Consider the following 13,820-nt stretch of genomic DNA (forward strand, 5'->3'; position numbering starts at 1 on the left):
CTCTCCTTCCTCCAAAAAATGCAGAAAACTTGGTATGAACTAACTGAAGGTATCTTGGTCCAAAGCATGACTGATTTTGTCCACAATAGATCAGTTCCTCAGAATATTTTGCCACTGAATTTGAAGAGCGCAGGTTATGAAAATATCTCTAGGCAACTTATTTAGAAACTCCCTAGCTTTATAGCTGTGATTCACATATGGAGGTAAGAATTAACTCTGAGACATCTGTCATCATTGTTGTCTACTCCACCCTTTTTTCAGAGGCTGCTTTCAGTGGTTGCTAAACCCCTACAGTTTATAGCTGATAAACTGCTGATTTTGGCATTTCAATATAATGAGCCCCAAAGTGAACCTGTTCAGGAGTTGTTATCAGGCTAACTGGGGCCTCCTTTAGATTGGACTAAGAACCTCTGAGCTGGAAAAAGGGTGTTGAAATTGCTTCATGTGTCCTAATGTAAGTTATGCTCACTCCATTAYAAGGAGCCATTAATCGAGGTTTAAATGTGAAATTAAAAAGATGCATGTGAACCCTCAGTTTAGAATATTTAGTCAACTGCTGACACACACTCAGGCAGGAGAAAAAAGCTAATAACCAGGACAAAGGTGAAAGCAGGAATATCTACAAGATGAGAACGGGGTAACTCTAGCAGATCTGTATGAAAATCAGAGGCTGCTTTGCATACATTGACTGAGAAAAGAGGAAGGAAGGGAGAAAACAAAGGTAAACTGTGGCAGTGTCAAGAATAGACATATTGTCAGCTAAGGTAGTGTTTCAATTATTTTTTCTGACAGTTCCTATCTTTGCTTCATTATCACGGAGTAGATCAGAAATATCTCATTATTTCAAGGTGTGAATTACATGCCATGATTCTTTAAGTGTTTTAGATGCTAAAAAAAAAAGAATAGGAAGACAGYCTGCAGGTAAAATGTACATCAAGGAGTATTTGACACAAAAAAACTGAAGCCAAGCTCAGAATGAAGTGTCCTAGCATAGAAAAGAAATAGAATTGCAGCAACATAATTAAACAGAGGGTGACAAGGCACAGTAAAAGGCCTCACCCATTCTTCTAGATAGCAAAAGAAAGGGTTTCTATCAGTTCTTTGCATTCCAAAGCTGCAAATTGGACAAGAAAAGTTTGGTAGCCTATACACATTAAATATCACAAAGACTAAATGCTTTATTAAATAACAGTTAAAGGAAAGATGGCTCAAATTAAGTGGATGCATACAACTCCATACTCCTTAATGACTCACCTTGAGGAAGTACATGATATACCAGGAATTTTACTAAAGGTTAAAAAATACTCAGATCCCAAGAAGACTTCTCCACATCGCATGAATACTTTTTTACTTCCCTTTCCAGTATTTCTTCTCATATGAGAATAAAAGGCATGACTTTACCAACAGTAAACTTTACCTGGRAGTGCTGGTGGATGACAGATTGACCATGAGCCAGCAATGTGCCCTTGTGGCCAAGAAGGCCAATGGTCTCCTGGGGTGCACTGGGAAGAGTGTTGCCAGCGGGTCGAGGGAGATGATCCTGCCCCTCTACTCAGCCCTGCTGAGGCCTCATCTCGAGTACTGTGTCCAGTTCTGGGCTCCCCAGGACGAGAGAGACATGGAGCTACTGGGGAGAGTCTAGCGCAGGGCTACGAGGATGATCAGAGGGCTGGAGCACCTGCCCTAGGAGGAACGGCTGCGAGAGCTGGGCCGCTTCAGCCCGGGGAAGAGCAGACTGAGGGGGGATCTGATCAATGTGKASAAGTACCTGAAGGGAGGGTGTCAAGGGGACGGGAACAAACTCTTTTCAGTTGCCCCGTGTGACAGGACAAGAGGCAACGGGCAGAAATTGAAGCACAGGAAGCTCCGCCTGACCRGGAAGGGGAATTTCTTCCCTGTGAGAGTGACGGAGCACCAGAACAGGTTGCCCAGAGAGGTTGTGGAGTTTCCTTCTCTGGAGATMTTCAAGGCCCACCTGGATGCAATCCTGTCTAACCTGCTCTAGGTGACCCTGCTGAGCACTGAGGTTGGACCAGATGATCTCCAGAGGTCCCTYCCAACCTTACTGATTCTATGATTCTATGAACAACATTCTATGAATATGGGTACATACTGTTGGGCTCAATCATACCTTAATACCGCAAAAACATCTAAGGCTGCCAGAGAATATTTRTATCAGGAAATCAAGCAGGATTAGTCTACTCTTATAGGGAGCATGCCTAGAGTTACCACTGATTCTCAGATGTCAGTGTTGCCTCACGTGCAGTGTGGACAAAAGCAAACAAATGCTAAGTGCCTCCTGTATTCAAAGCATTTCACATCTGAAGAGACCTAGCTTATCTGTAATCCATTACCTGAATTTTTTAGTGTCCCAAAGCTCTTTCTTAACTTAGACATATTTTGGTGGTACCAAAATACTTCAGATCCCCAAATCTATTCCAGTATCAGCTTTCTACCCAGAATTACCATGCCTCCTAATTAAATCATGAGTTGCAAACATTCACATCAGCTTTGGAAAAGTTTCCACTAGGAAAGAGCAGTCTACAGTCTGCACCTTTATATTAAAAGTCTATCACATGCACAGTAAGTTCAGGTTTTGCAATTTTAGAGCACGGCAATACCTGTGCAGACATCTTTTAATAGAGATTTGTCAGATCTCCATGTAGTGGATGTGCCTGAAAGATGGGAGTGGTGGAAAAATTCAACCCACTAAAATTTCAACACCTCATCCTGGGAACTTATCTTGATGAATAATTATAAAATACATACAACATCACAGAGATTGTTGTAAGGAAAAAAAAAAAAAAGCTAACTTCCATTACATTTATCAAACCTGCTACTCCAGTAGCAGGTTACTAGTAGGTTACTATTTGTATGACACTCAGTGATAAAATGCTCAAGCACACTGGCAAAGCCCTGGGAGGGCGGAGTGTGCCTGTCTTCCCCATTCCATGTTTTCCTTTCCTGACTAGGTATGTAACTTTCTGTTTATCAGTCCACACTCTCAGGAACAACTTATCTGTAATCATACAGATCAGTTCTCAGGCTCCTTTTGCCCTGGGCATGYTCAGATAGGACTATACTGCAATCCAGCTCTGCCTCAAATGATGATCCTAGTGATGTAAGTTTTGCAAAGGGACTCCAGAGACATTACCATTGTTTACTGAAGAAAGTGTCAAAACTGGACACAGCAAAACACTGAGCATCTCTCTTCTCAAAATTGTCTAGCTGCTGTTTTGCACAGAGAGAGTATGACTTACTACAGAGCAGCTGCTCCAGCTTGTGCAGAGAAATCATCAAGGGCTGTCGTACATTATCATCTTGATCTCCTCCCCCTCTCCATTTGGTTCTGCAAGGCCCCCCTATAAAGTGGAATCATTTCCATTTAGCATTTCTTTTACTTGTTTTTCACCCAAGTTGCATCATTTCACTTCACTTTGATTTGCTTCAACTTTTCCCCTATAAACCATAAACAGTTGGTCCTTTCAGGCACTTTGAAACATCTAGTGCCTGCCTCCAGCACTCTCTTGCCCTTTGTTTCTACCCACAAAAGCAATGTTGGAGGAAGGAGCAGCAGCATACATCCCAACCAAAGGGATAATGGTTTGTTCCAAGAACAAGTCCACTGAACTGTTTCTGGGTTCTTCCCTGCTTGGTTTCATCCTCAGCTGGCTAGAGTGAGGAGTGTAGGAAATGTCAACAGTCCTCATAACAGATGCAATATGTAGAATATTTCTACCTGTATATTGCTAGTCTCACAGCTCTTACAGAGCTCTCARAGTCTCACAGGAGAACTCAAAGTGCTAATATATGAAAATATAGATACCACAAAAATATATTTCCTTTAGTGATACATATGTCCAGAGCTCACATTCGGTTTGGATCCTCTGCTGGCAGCTCCAAATCTTTCAGTGCAACAGGCTCTTTCACTATGCTTCCTTTAGACAGCTAATGAGATGAGATGTTTTTCGCTGAGACAGGAAAGATTACAAAAGGCTCATGAAAAGCAAACAGCTACTGTACAATATTCTCTGAGATTCCTATCATGGTTTGAAGAACAAATATTTACCTTTATAAAGGTAATTATTCCTGACTGAGGTTCAGGTCTAATACATCGCAGTACAGGCAACACGTATACCAGTATTAAAGTAAGACTTCCCACATCTTGTCTGCACTTTGCTTAAAATTAAATCCTGGACATGCCTGTTCCCCAAGTCAGGTAGTGTAAACACTGAACTTAGTAGCAAGACCTGCCATGGTCTTCTATACTAGAAACAGAAAAATTCTAATAAAAGAGATTAAGTTGAATTATCTGTGGGAATTGGCTGTACTCTCTGCACTGGCTGTAACAGATTATTGGCAAGTACCAAGATCATACTAAAACTACCACTCTGCTTTAAAAAAGGAGAGCAGCTTTCTTTGCAGTCTCAGTAGAAAAGCCAAGTATTACACAGCAATGAGAAGTAATTAGCAAAGAGAGTTTCCTTGACATTATAGCACACTGATAGGACCAAGTGTAACGGCTGAGCTGCTGAGGTTATCCTGAAGGTAAATAAAGAGGTTTAGTTTCTTTGGCTATCAAGAAACAGTACGCTGTGATGTTTGATAAATGCAGAATAGGGGATGGGAACTGTCAAAGAACAGAAGTTTCTATCCTAGCAGAATTTTCCCTTCCAATAAACCTAAGAAGATCACAATTAATGCACTAAGGATGTCTGCTTGTTCTACGGTAAATATCAATTTAAATAACTTTATGATTTTGGTTATTTTGTTTTTTAAAGGCTACTAAGAAAAATTCATGTTACTAACCCCATGCCCTGCAAYAGTGTTTCTTAAAGGGCTCCAGAGATTTACAAAGAAGAGGTTGCCTTTCTGTGTAAAATTGCTGCAAGTATCCACATGTGCCTCTAACAGCACCAGTGCAGTATCAGGTTTGTACAAAAAGAGTGGCTTTGCTTCTGGCACACTGAGAATTCAGCTGTTTCAAGCTTGTTCAACTTAAAGAAAGGAAGACTGAGAATGATCTCCCCCTGCTGACAAATGGCAGCATTTAGCAATAATTCTGTATTACACCTTGCGTAGCCTAAAGTTAATTTGCTGTTCTTTCAAACATTATGGAAGTGTGTCCTGYACTTCCAAACTGCACTGGATACGCCTTATATGCAAGTTCCAGGCAAGATATTACCTAGTTAAAAGGAAACTAAACCATAGATGTTGGCTGCCAAGAACTATCTTAAAGCTTGACGATAAAATGCACAGGTTTTATCTGTTGATCAACAGCCACTGGGGCAGCTGATACACATATGTCCTGTGGCTTAACTGAATATCATTTAAATTTGTCTACTTAATTTTACTCCTTTTACTTTAATTAATGAAAATGAAGAAGTACCCCAAAAGGCATTTTCCAAATCATATATACATATATATATAATATTCTGTGAGAGTTATGGCTCAAATACCAACTCCCCTATTTTATTTCTAAATAAGCAGAATGTTTCTTGTAAATAAAGAATTACATATAGTTTAGGAGTGTGTCTGTATACATAAATCGCTTGCCCTTAAAAGGAATTGAAGAAATAGGCGAGAACTGGAAGATAATTGGAGCAGTATCTCAGTAAGTATAGTGCAGATTATAGAAAACAGTCTGTGGAAATGTCATGTCCCAAGGGGATTAGCTGGTGTTATCCCCTCCATTCCTAACACTGAGTCCAGAACCAGATATGCAGGAAGGAGGCAAGTTGAAGCAGTATTACCTCTTCCGAAGTACAGCTCTGCACACAATGCATTGCTGAAATTACTTGTTTGCAACTTCATGGCTGCAATCAATAAAGGGTAACGAGAGCCTTCTGTTCCTAAAGGCCCGAAGCAGTACCCACAGAGGTAGGCAGAAGCATTAGCAGGAGCCACTGCACACATGGAGGAGGATACTTCCAGGTGAGCCAGGCTGCTGACTGACCCTTCCAGGGAACTAAAGCCTGGCTCCCCCTAAACRTGAGAGTATAGAGTTAGCACCCTACATGCGGACACAGCAGTCTGTTCCAGCACAAGTATATCTCCTACAGCTTCAAGAGCTCCACAGGCACAAGCTGCTGCCTCCACTTTTAATCTGTAACAGCTCAGTTGATATAACTCCACTTCCCCCTACCCCACCTCAGGTACTGAATATGCTTTTGTTACTTGTCTCCTCTCTAAATAGAAACAATTTAATTCCCCAAATAATTGCCTCATGCAATACGCAGCAAACTGAAATTGCTAAGAACAGATGCAGGTTCAGGCCCTTGGTAACTAAAAATACAGCCTAGTAATTATCACAATCCTTAAAATAAAAAAAAAAAAAAAAAAAAAAAAAAAAAAAACTTAAGTTTTAGAGTGGTTCTCACAAAGATCTTTCTTTGTTATTGCACAAATATTCCATCTTAATGTACTTCTATGGTTAAATCACAGTCTTTTTATTTATTTATCACTTGGAAATTATAAATGTCCTAAGAGCTGTGTATGTTGCTTGGTACCTCAAGTTTATTTTACAGTGAATGTTAAAAAAATGCCTAGAACACTATGTTTGTTTTTGTTCTTAGACTCCTGGGAGTTGAACCACTGAGCTTAGCTTTACATTTAAAGCAATATGGTTGATGCTTGGAAAAAGAGCTGCCCAAATGAGGACAAAACTGCTGGTACAGATCTTTTGTTGTTGTTTGAAGGGTAGAACAGCTCTAACTGGGCAAGTAGCCCTAGGACCTTCTCTATTAGTTTCATGGGCTCCATTCGTAGATCCAATTTGTCTGAGTGAATAGTGACCTCAGGTGGTCYGATAAATTAATCACAAGAATATCTTTCCTATGCATTTTTCATTCTCTGCTTCTATTTATTAAAGTTTTTATGAAAACTGCTGCTGTGAGCCAACCGTTCTGGCTGGCACATCTCCACAAACCCAGTGTTCTGACTTTTTTCTTGCTTTGGCATTTAAGCATTAAGCAAAACGCACACAGCTATTTATTCAAAGGTCCAGTCATCTGCATTTAAGCATGAGAGCAAACCTGTGTTTAAATTGTTTTAAAATGGTGTACTTACTTTCCCTTCACACTGCACAGATTCTTTTTATTACTGTGGCCTCTGTATCATTTGGTAGATCAGAGACAGAGCAGTATTTCTAAGGGTTGGGTACAAAATCTACTTCAAATCTAAGGACAAACTCACATCAACAATAAGTTCAATATCATTCATTAACTCAAATGTCCATGTGCCCATTGATACAGTGTTAAATATCTGAGTAGTCTAATGAAGAGAAATGAAACATGATACAGTATAAGATGAACAAATGTGTTTATGGTAACAGATCATATAGACACTAAGGAATATGATAGTAAAAGCAGAAAACTAGTTTATAGCATAAATACTGTAGTTAAGACTTACAGAATGGCAAAAGGAAGGATAAGAAATCAATGCAAAGCATACATGACTCAGCATAAAAACCTAAAGGTGACATTTCCCCATCTTAATCTATTCTACCAAATATGCTTTTCACTAGGTGTAATACTGAAACAGATGCCTGCAGTTATCTAACAGCTCAGTGCTAGCAAAATCTATTAGCTCTCTTCTGCTTAGATTTCTAACGCCTTAGTGATCTGAATCAAGTGAGGACTCAGTCAAGGATCATCACTGGTGCAAAGGACAGGGTCAGGAGCTTCCCCTAGGGACGGCAATATGTAAAATAATACATAGTGACTTTTTATTAATTTCATTTTCAATTCATTTTCATTAATAGTCATTGCACATCTTTAGCAACTTCTGGAAAAGCTTTTCCTTTGGTTGCTGCCTCTAATTCTACAAATTATTTTGGTGACTGATTTCTGGATTAACAGGTAGTGTTCCTTGAAATACATGTGCCTCTAGAGAGAGATGAATCTGGGTAAAATGACACTCAGAAAACTGGGTGCACTTGTTGATAGCAATCAGCACAATTCATGCAAGAGTGAAAAGGTTTATTCTAGATGCAAGTATGTAAGAAAGTATGAAGAAAGACTGATTTCTATCCCTCTTCCATTCAAGAAAGGAAGGAACTGGATTAACTATGATCTCAGTAACTTAACTAATTATATAACTGTTCTAATTATTAGACTATTATGTAAATAAGATGTCTGTGTACAGATCCATATACATTGTCAATTTATAAAACATTTCATACTTCCGTATGTGACATTTTTAATATATACTTTAATTTTTATTTTCTGACTTTATAACTGAAATTAGAAGAAACTGAGTTATGTAAAACCTCACTTCATAATCGTCAACTGTGGACTCAACCTTTAAGGGAGCTATATGTGGACAGGTAAGTTGTATGGAGCTCCACAGGTTTCAGAACAGACCTGCACCGAGATAGGATGCACAGTATGCAATAACTTGAAAGCAGAGCCACTGAGAGCAAGGCTTTTTGCATACTCTGTAGCAACTATTGCAACATTCAGACAGATGCCAAAATAATGTCTGTGTGCTGAAAGAACTTTWTTAGTGTGCTCTTTCTAATACCATGACGTTTAAGATGTGTATTTAAGAGAAGAGTGACTTACTGACCCACTCAGAAAAGCTTCTGCATCTAAATAGGACCCAAGGAACTTCCAGTGATGTCTTGTCTATTTGAATAAGTGGAGCTCCAAGCAGACACAGATGCAAAGGATTATTAAGTATACACTTTTTCAGGCTGAGTGTTTATTTCTAAGACACTCACATTCTAGCCTGCAAATCCAAACCGAAAATAAATAAAAAGAGACAAAGTCATTAGAAGTACTCTGCAATCCAGAAGTCTGCAAAGAAAAAATGTAAAAWAAAACTTATGCACATTGCTTGCCATGTTTCTGATCTTAGGAAAACCTGAGGAGTAATTAACAACTCCATGTAACAACTCTTACATGGAAATGTCAACACATTCTTAGATAGCACCAATCACTCAAGGGAGAGCAATATGTTTTTCATCCTCACCATCTCCACTTCCAGTCATCACTACTAGAGCTGCTGGTAGTAGAGACCTGACAGCTCTATCACCCCAGTTACCAGAATTTACAAAGCCTTCTTTAAATTCACAGCAATGTCCATATACCGTCTTACAACTGCAGCTCCTAGGTGAAAAGGGAAATTAAACTGAGCAGTGAAATCTAAAATGTCCTGATGAGTTACCATTTTGCACTTCAGATAACAGCTCAATAGGCACTTGCAGGGAAAGAAAAAAATACTCAAAGCCCAGGCCCACATTAGAAGTATAATTTTTTTTTCCTCATTCCCTTCAGGCAGGTAAGCAGTTGTAGCCACTTTCTTATGTCTGGCTTATATATGCTATTAAAAAGCACAGAGCGCTGTTTTATTGGGAATGAACAAGAAAGAAACCAAGAGTATGTGTGCAGGAAGACATCCCAGGCAGGGTGAAATCCAGTCTCCTCCAGCTTCCTCTGACCTATTTAAGGAAGGTCTTACCCATACACCCATTCCTAAAAATGCCACTGATTTAGACAAAATACCCCTCATCTCAACAACTACAATAATATTGGCATACCTTTAAATACTGAGTCATCATTAGGGAGAGATGGTAAAATCTTTCAGTGCACATCAGGTTGCCCAATACTGCTGATTTAAGTGGCTTTTTGCACAAATAGTAAGTTCTAAAATCAGTAACTTCCACTTTTCTTAAAGAATTTTATGAGCCGCTTTTATTTTGGTTATTGTATACAAAGACGTAAAATCTTTCAGAAATGGTACTAATGATATGATAATTTGTCAGTTTAAAATATTACAGTAATTTTACTTGAACAGGTGGTAGCCATAGAGCAAGAAAGCTCGCAGAGGCAGTGTGAAGTTCATTAGTAACTACAAAGAACATAGTTCTGATTTTAACTGAGACTAGTTGGTGTTTCTGCATTGAACTTAAGTAGAATTTAGTACATTAGTACTGAAATAAGGTTTGGAAAACTGCAGCTGAAAATAAATCTGTAACAGAAACATTTAGACTATTACTGGTATCAAATTCTCCATAGGGTGACTTCATAGAAGACGTGGCTCCTGTAAATGTGCAGGCTTTGTCCTATCCCTCTTGCAACACAAAACTAGCCAACAGAAGGCTCTAATTTACAAGAAATATATTATTTCATGAAAAAAAAGTGATCAAAGATTGAGCAATTCATCAGGGTTAAAAGCAAAAACTACCCTGCCACACTGAAGAGTATAGAAACAAAACTTCAGTACAGGGAAACATTTTTTTTTTTTGTGCCTTTTTTCTGTCTACATAAAATGGTCTGTAGTAAGTCTCCCAAGATGTCTGCAAATAAACTTAATTTCAAAGGAGCAAAAGTGAGTAAGTCAGTACAAGTCCATCAAAGAAAAATGTGTCAAAGTAGGAAAAAAAGTCAGATAGCTTGACAGCCTGTGATTTTCAGTCCCAAAGGCAACTCCAAAACAGCAAATACAATGCTTCTCTTCCATCAGCATATTATACTGTATTAAATAAACCACATGTTGTGTGTTGATGCAATTCTGCTCTACTTTTCTCAATCGTAACTGTAAATACTCAGAAAACACATGCTGACCAGAAAACACAGCATAACATCATGACAATTCAGTAAAGAGCTGTTCTTCAAAAGGAATGGTTGACTACTGTACTGCATGAATGGAATCCAACCCAAATAGTTGTACCCAATCCTTCTAATTATTTTATAACTCCTACTTTATGAATTATGACAGCACAGCTGACAACAATCTCACTGTAGTTTTTGTTAGTTTTGTGGTTAAGTTGCATTAGCTATGGATCCAGGAAGAAAGATACTCACTGTTCTCCTCTGAGGAGCCTGTTTCTGAACGGGAAGGAACAGTTCTTAACAGAAGGTGGTGAGAAGAGCAGAGAGGAGAAATTTGACACTGTTAAACCTGCCAGGCTTGAATATTTGGTATTTAAGCTTTATGTTCTACTTCAAAAATACAGACATATATTGCTTAGAATCACAGAATCATGCAGACTGGAAGGGACCTCAGTCCAACCCTCTGCTCAAAGCAGAGGGTTGAATGAGTGGTCAGACCAGGTTATTTAGGGCTCTGTCCAGCTTAGTGTTGAAAACCTCCAAGGACGGAGACTGCACGATTCTCTGAGCAACCTGCTTCAGCGCTTGTCTTCATGGCAATTTTTTTTTCTTATAATCAGTCTGAACCTTCCTTTTTGTTTCCTGTCTATGCCCATCCCCGCTCATCCTCCTGTGATGCACCACTATGATTAGCCAGGTTCTGTCTCCTCCAGGATCTCCTCATCAGTATGGGCAGCTGCTGCCATCTTCCCTCAAAGCTGAACCAGGTCCCATGGCCTCAGCCTGCCCTCACAGCAAGTGCTCCAGCCCTAACCACCGTCATGGCCATCTCCTGAACTCACTCCAGTTTATCAGCATCTTTTCTGCACTGACAGGACAAGCACCAGTCTAGAAAATGAACTCTTAATTTAAGAGTTACAAATGCTTTTATGTAAAGTGTAACTTTAAATAAAATTTCTCAAAATCCAACAAGGCTTTAGTAGGAATCAACCATCATGAAGAAGAAGACAGTAGATTATTGACATCAATTAAGATAATGTTCTACTATACTGCTATTGTAGCTTCCTCCTCCCGTAAGAATTTCATAACTGGCAGTCTGTTCTTTGAGCAATTTCACAATAAGTCTTAACAATAAGTCAGTGGCACATGACAATCATTGCAGTTTAATCCAATGCTTCTTAAATTAGTGACAAAATGAGTACCCTTATGCATTCATGCTTGATAATGACTTCAAATCAAAATTGAAGCCCCAGCTGTAATAGTCATTAGTTTCCTCACTTACCAGCGTTGCACCATCAGATAAACTATTAACTCCATGTCAGAAAGAATCATAACAATTTTAATTCATGTTTGCAGGAAAATTTCATTGATCAGACTTAGGAAGACCAAACAAAGGGAGACATTAAGGTACTTTGTTTGTAACCTTTTCATTTCTAAAGATACAAAGTGGTGAGAAATTGCAAGTGGATACCAATAGTGGCTATTTAATTCTGAAACTGGAAGATAACATTCTTTTCAAAATTAGTATTGAAAGTAATACAAATTTACTTCCAAACATCTCTGCTTTTATTCTCTCCACCGAAGTTGGAACTTCCACTTAAAATGCAMTTAAAGAATTATTTGGAGAAGTTCAGCTACATATGATAAATAGACAAAAACATTACTACAACTGGTTCAACGTAGTATATCGTGAAGACGGAGTAACAGCAACTTTAAAGAATTAATTGCTGTTGAAAAGGGCCACCTTCTTGTGTGGAGGTGGAACTGACAGCATCAGTTCACATCACTGTAGCTCAATTTGAGAATGTACAATATCTGCCAGCTCAATCCATGTGTTAGTAAATTAATATAACACATGAAAAAATAAATTAGAATATAAACATAATGACTGAAGGATTAAAAAAAATAAAAGGAGAAGCTGCTGTTGTATACTACTGCCACCATCTGCCGGAAACATTGAATGTGTAGTTTGATTCAAACATCAGACAGCATTGATTTACTCCATAGGTACAACTAAGAAAGAAGATAGACCAGCTCCCATGATTTGACCATGAGTTTGATGGGGCTTGGCTTATTTTTCAAAACTTAACTTTTGGAGATTTTGCATTTTGAATTTTAAAGAGTCAAACAAAAACACAAGAATATTTTTCATAATGTCTTGGCAACTGCAGCAAAGTTGTCTAATTAAAGAGGAGAAAAGATATAGAAATTTTAAATATATACTGAAATCAAGCTAAAACACCAGTGGAAAAAAAATTAAATAGAATGCAAAAAATGAAGAGTAGATGAAGAATAGTTTTTCAGATTTTTTTAAAAAGTTTTTTTAAAAAAACTAATTTCCTTTAGAAAAGATAAAAATGTAACAGTGACATAAAACAGCAACAGAAAAAAGAGAAGAAAGAGAATGATAGTTTACTAGTTTAACTGGGAAAAGGTTAAGAAGGCTTGGGGTTTTTTTTTTTGTTTGTTTGTTTGTTTGTTTTTTGTTTGTTTTTTTGTACCATTCCTGAAGGTGGAACTTTCCATTTTCAGTAGACAAAAACAATATTCTATTTTTTTAAAAAAAGTTCCCTTAGTTAAAATATTCTTTCCAAGTAGCCTATATATGCCAGCAAGTATAAAATGCACTTATGTGAAAAACAGGCAGTTATCTATTTTTCATTTTCTCAGTTGAATGCATGAAAACATTTCAAACAGCACACTAAAGCAGAACAGACTCCAGAGAGTTCCCTCATGTTCCCAAACAGGGAATGGAGACATATCGGAAAATTGCTAATTGGGAAAGCAACTGCCTCAAGATCAACTAAAGGCTTTCCCATAAAACCATGCCAGCATATCAGTCTTCCATTTTACCACTGAAGGAAAATAAAGCACGTATCCTGAGAAGAAAATATATCTCAATGAAAAACAAATCAGAGAGACTCATTTCACAGTTGATACAGAAATAAAGTTTTCTAAACTAAAATTTTCAAACACACTTGTTATCCAGGCAGAATATGGATCCTCCTTTTCAAACCCAAGAAAAAAAAATCTCCAGACAAAACACAATGAATTTTTAAGCATATCCCAAAACAGGCATAGCAACATTACAGAAATACAATGCTTCAAAAMAATTATTTCCTTGATATTCCATTTCAATTTGATGTTCTTATTTTAAACATACAAAAACATTTTATGCATCTGTACTAGCATCAAATTCCTGACATAGCATAAAACTTAAAAGTGTAAACTTTATAATGACTCTCAGAAACATTATGGGGATTT

This window comes from Rhea americana, unplaced genomic scaffold (assembly GCF_003343005.1).
Source record: "Rhea americana isolate MKP2758 unplaced genomic scaffold, rheAme1 scaffold_202, whole genome shotgun sequence".
NCBI lineage: Eukaryota > Metazoa > Chordata > Aves > Rheiformes > Rheidae > Rhea > Rhea americana.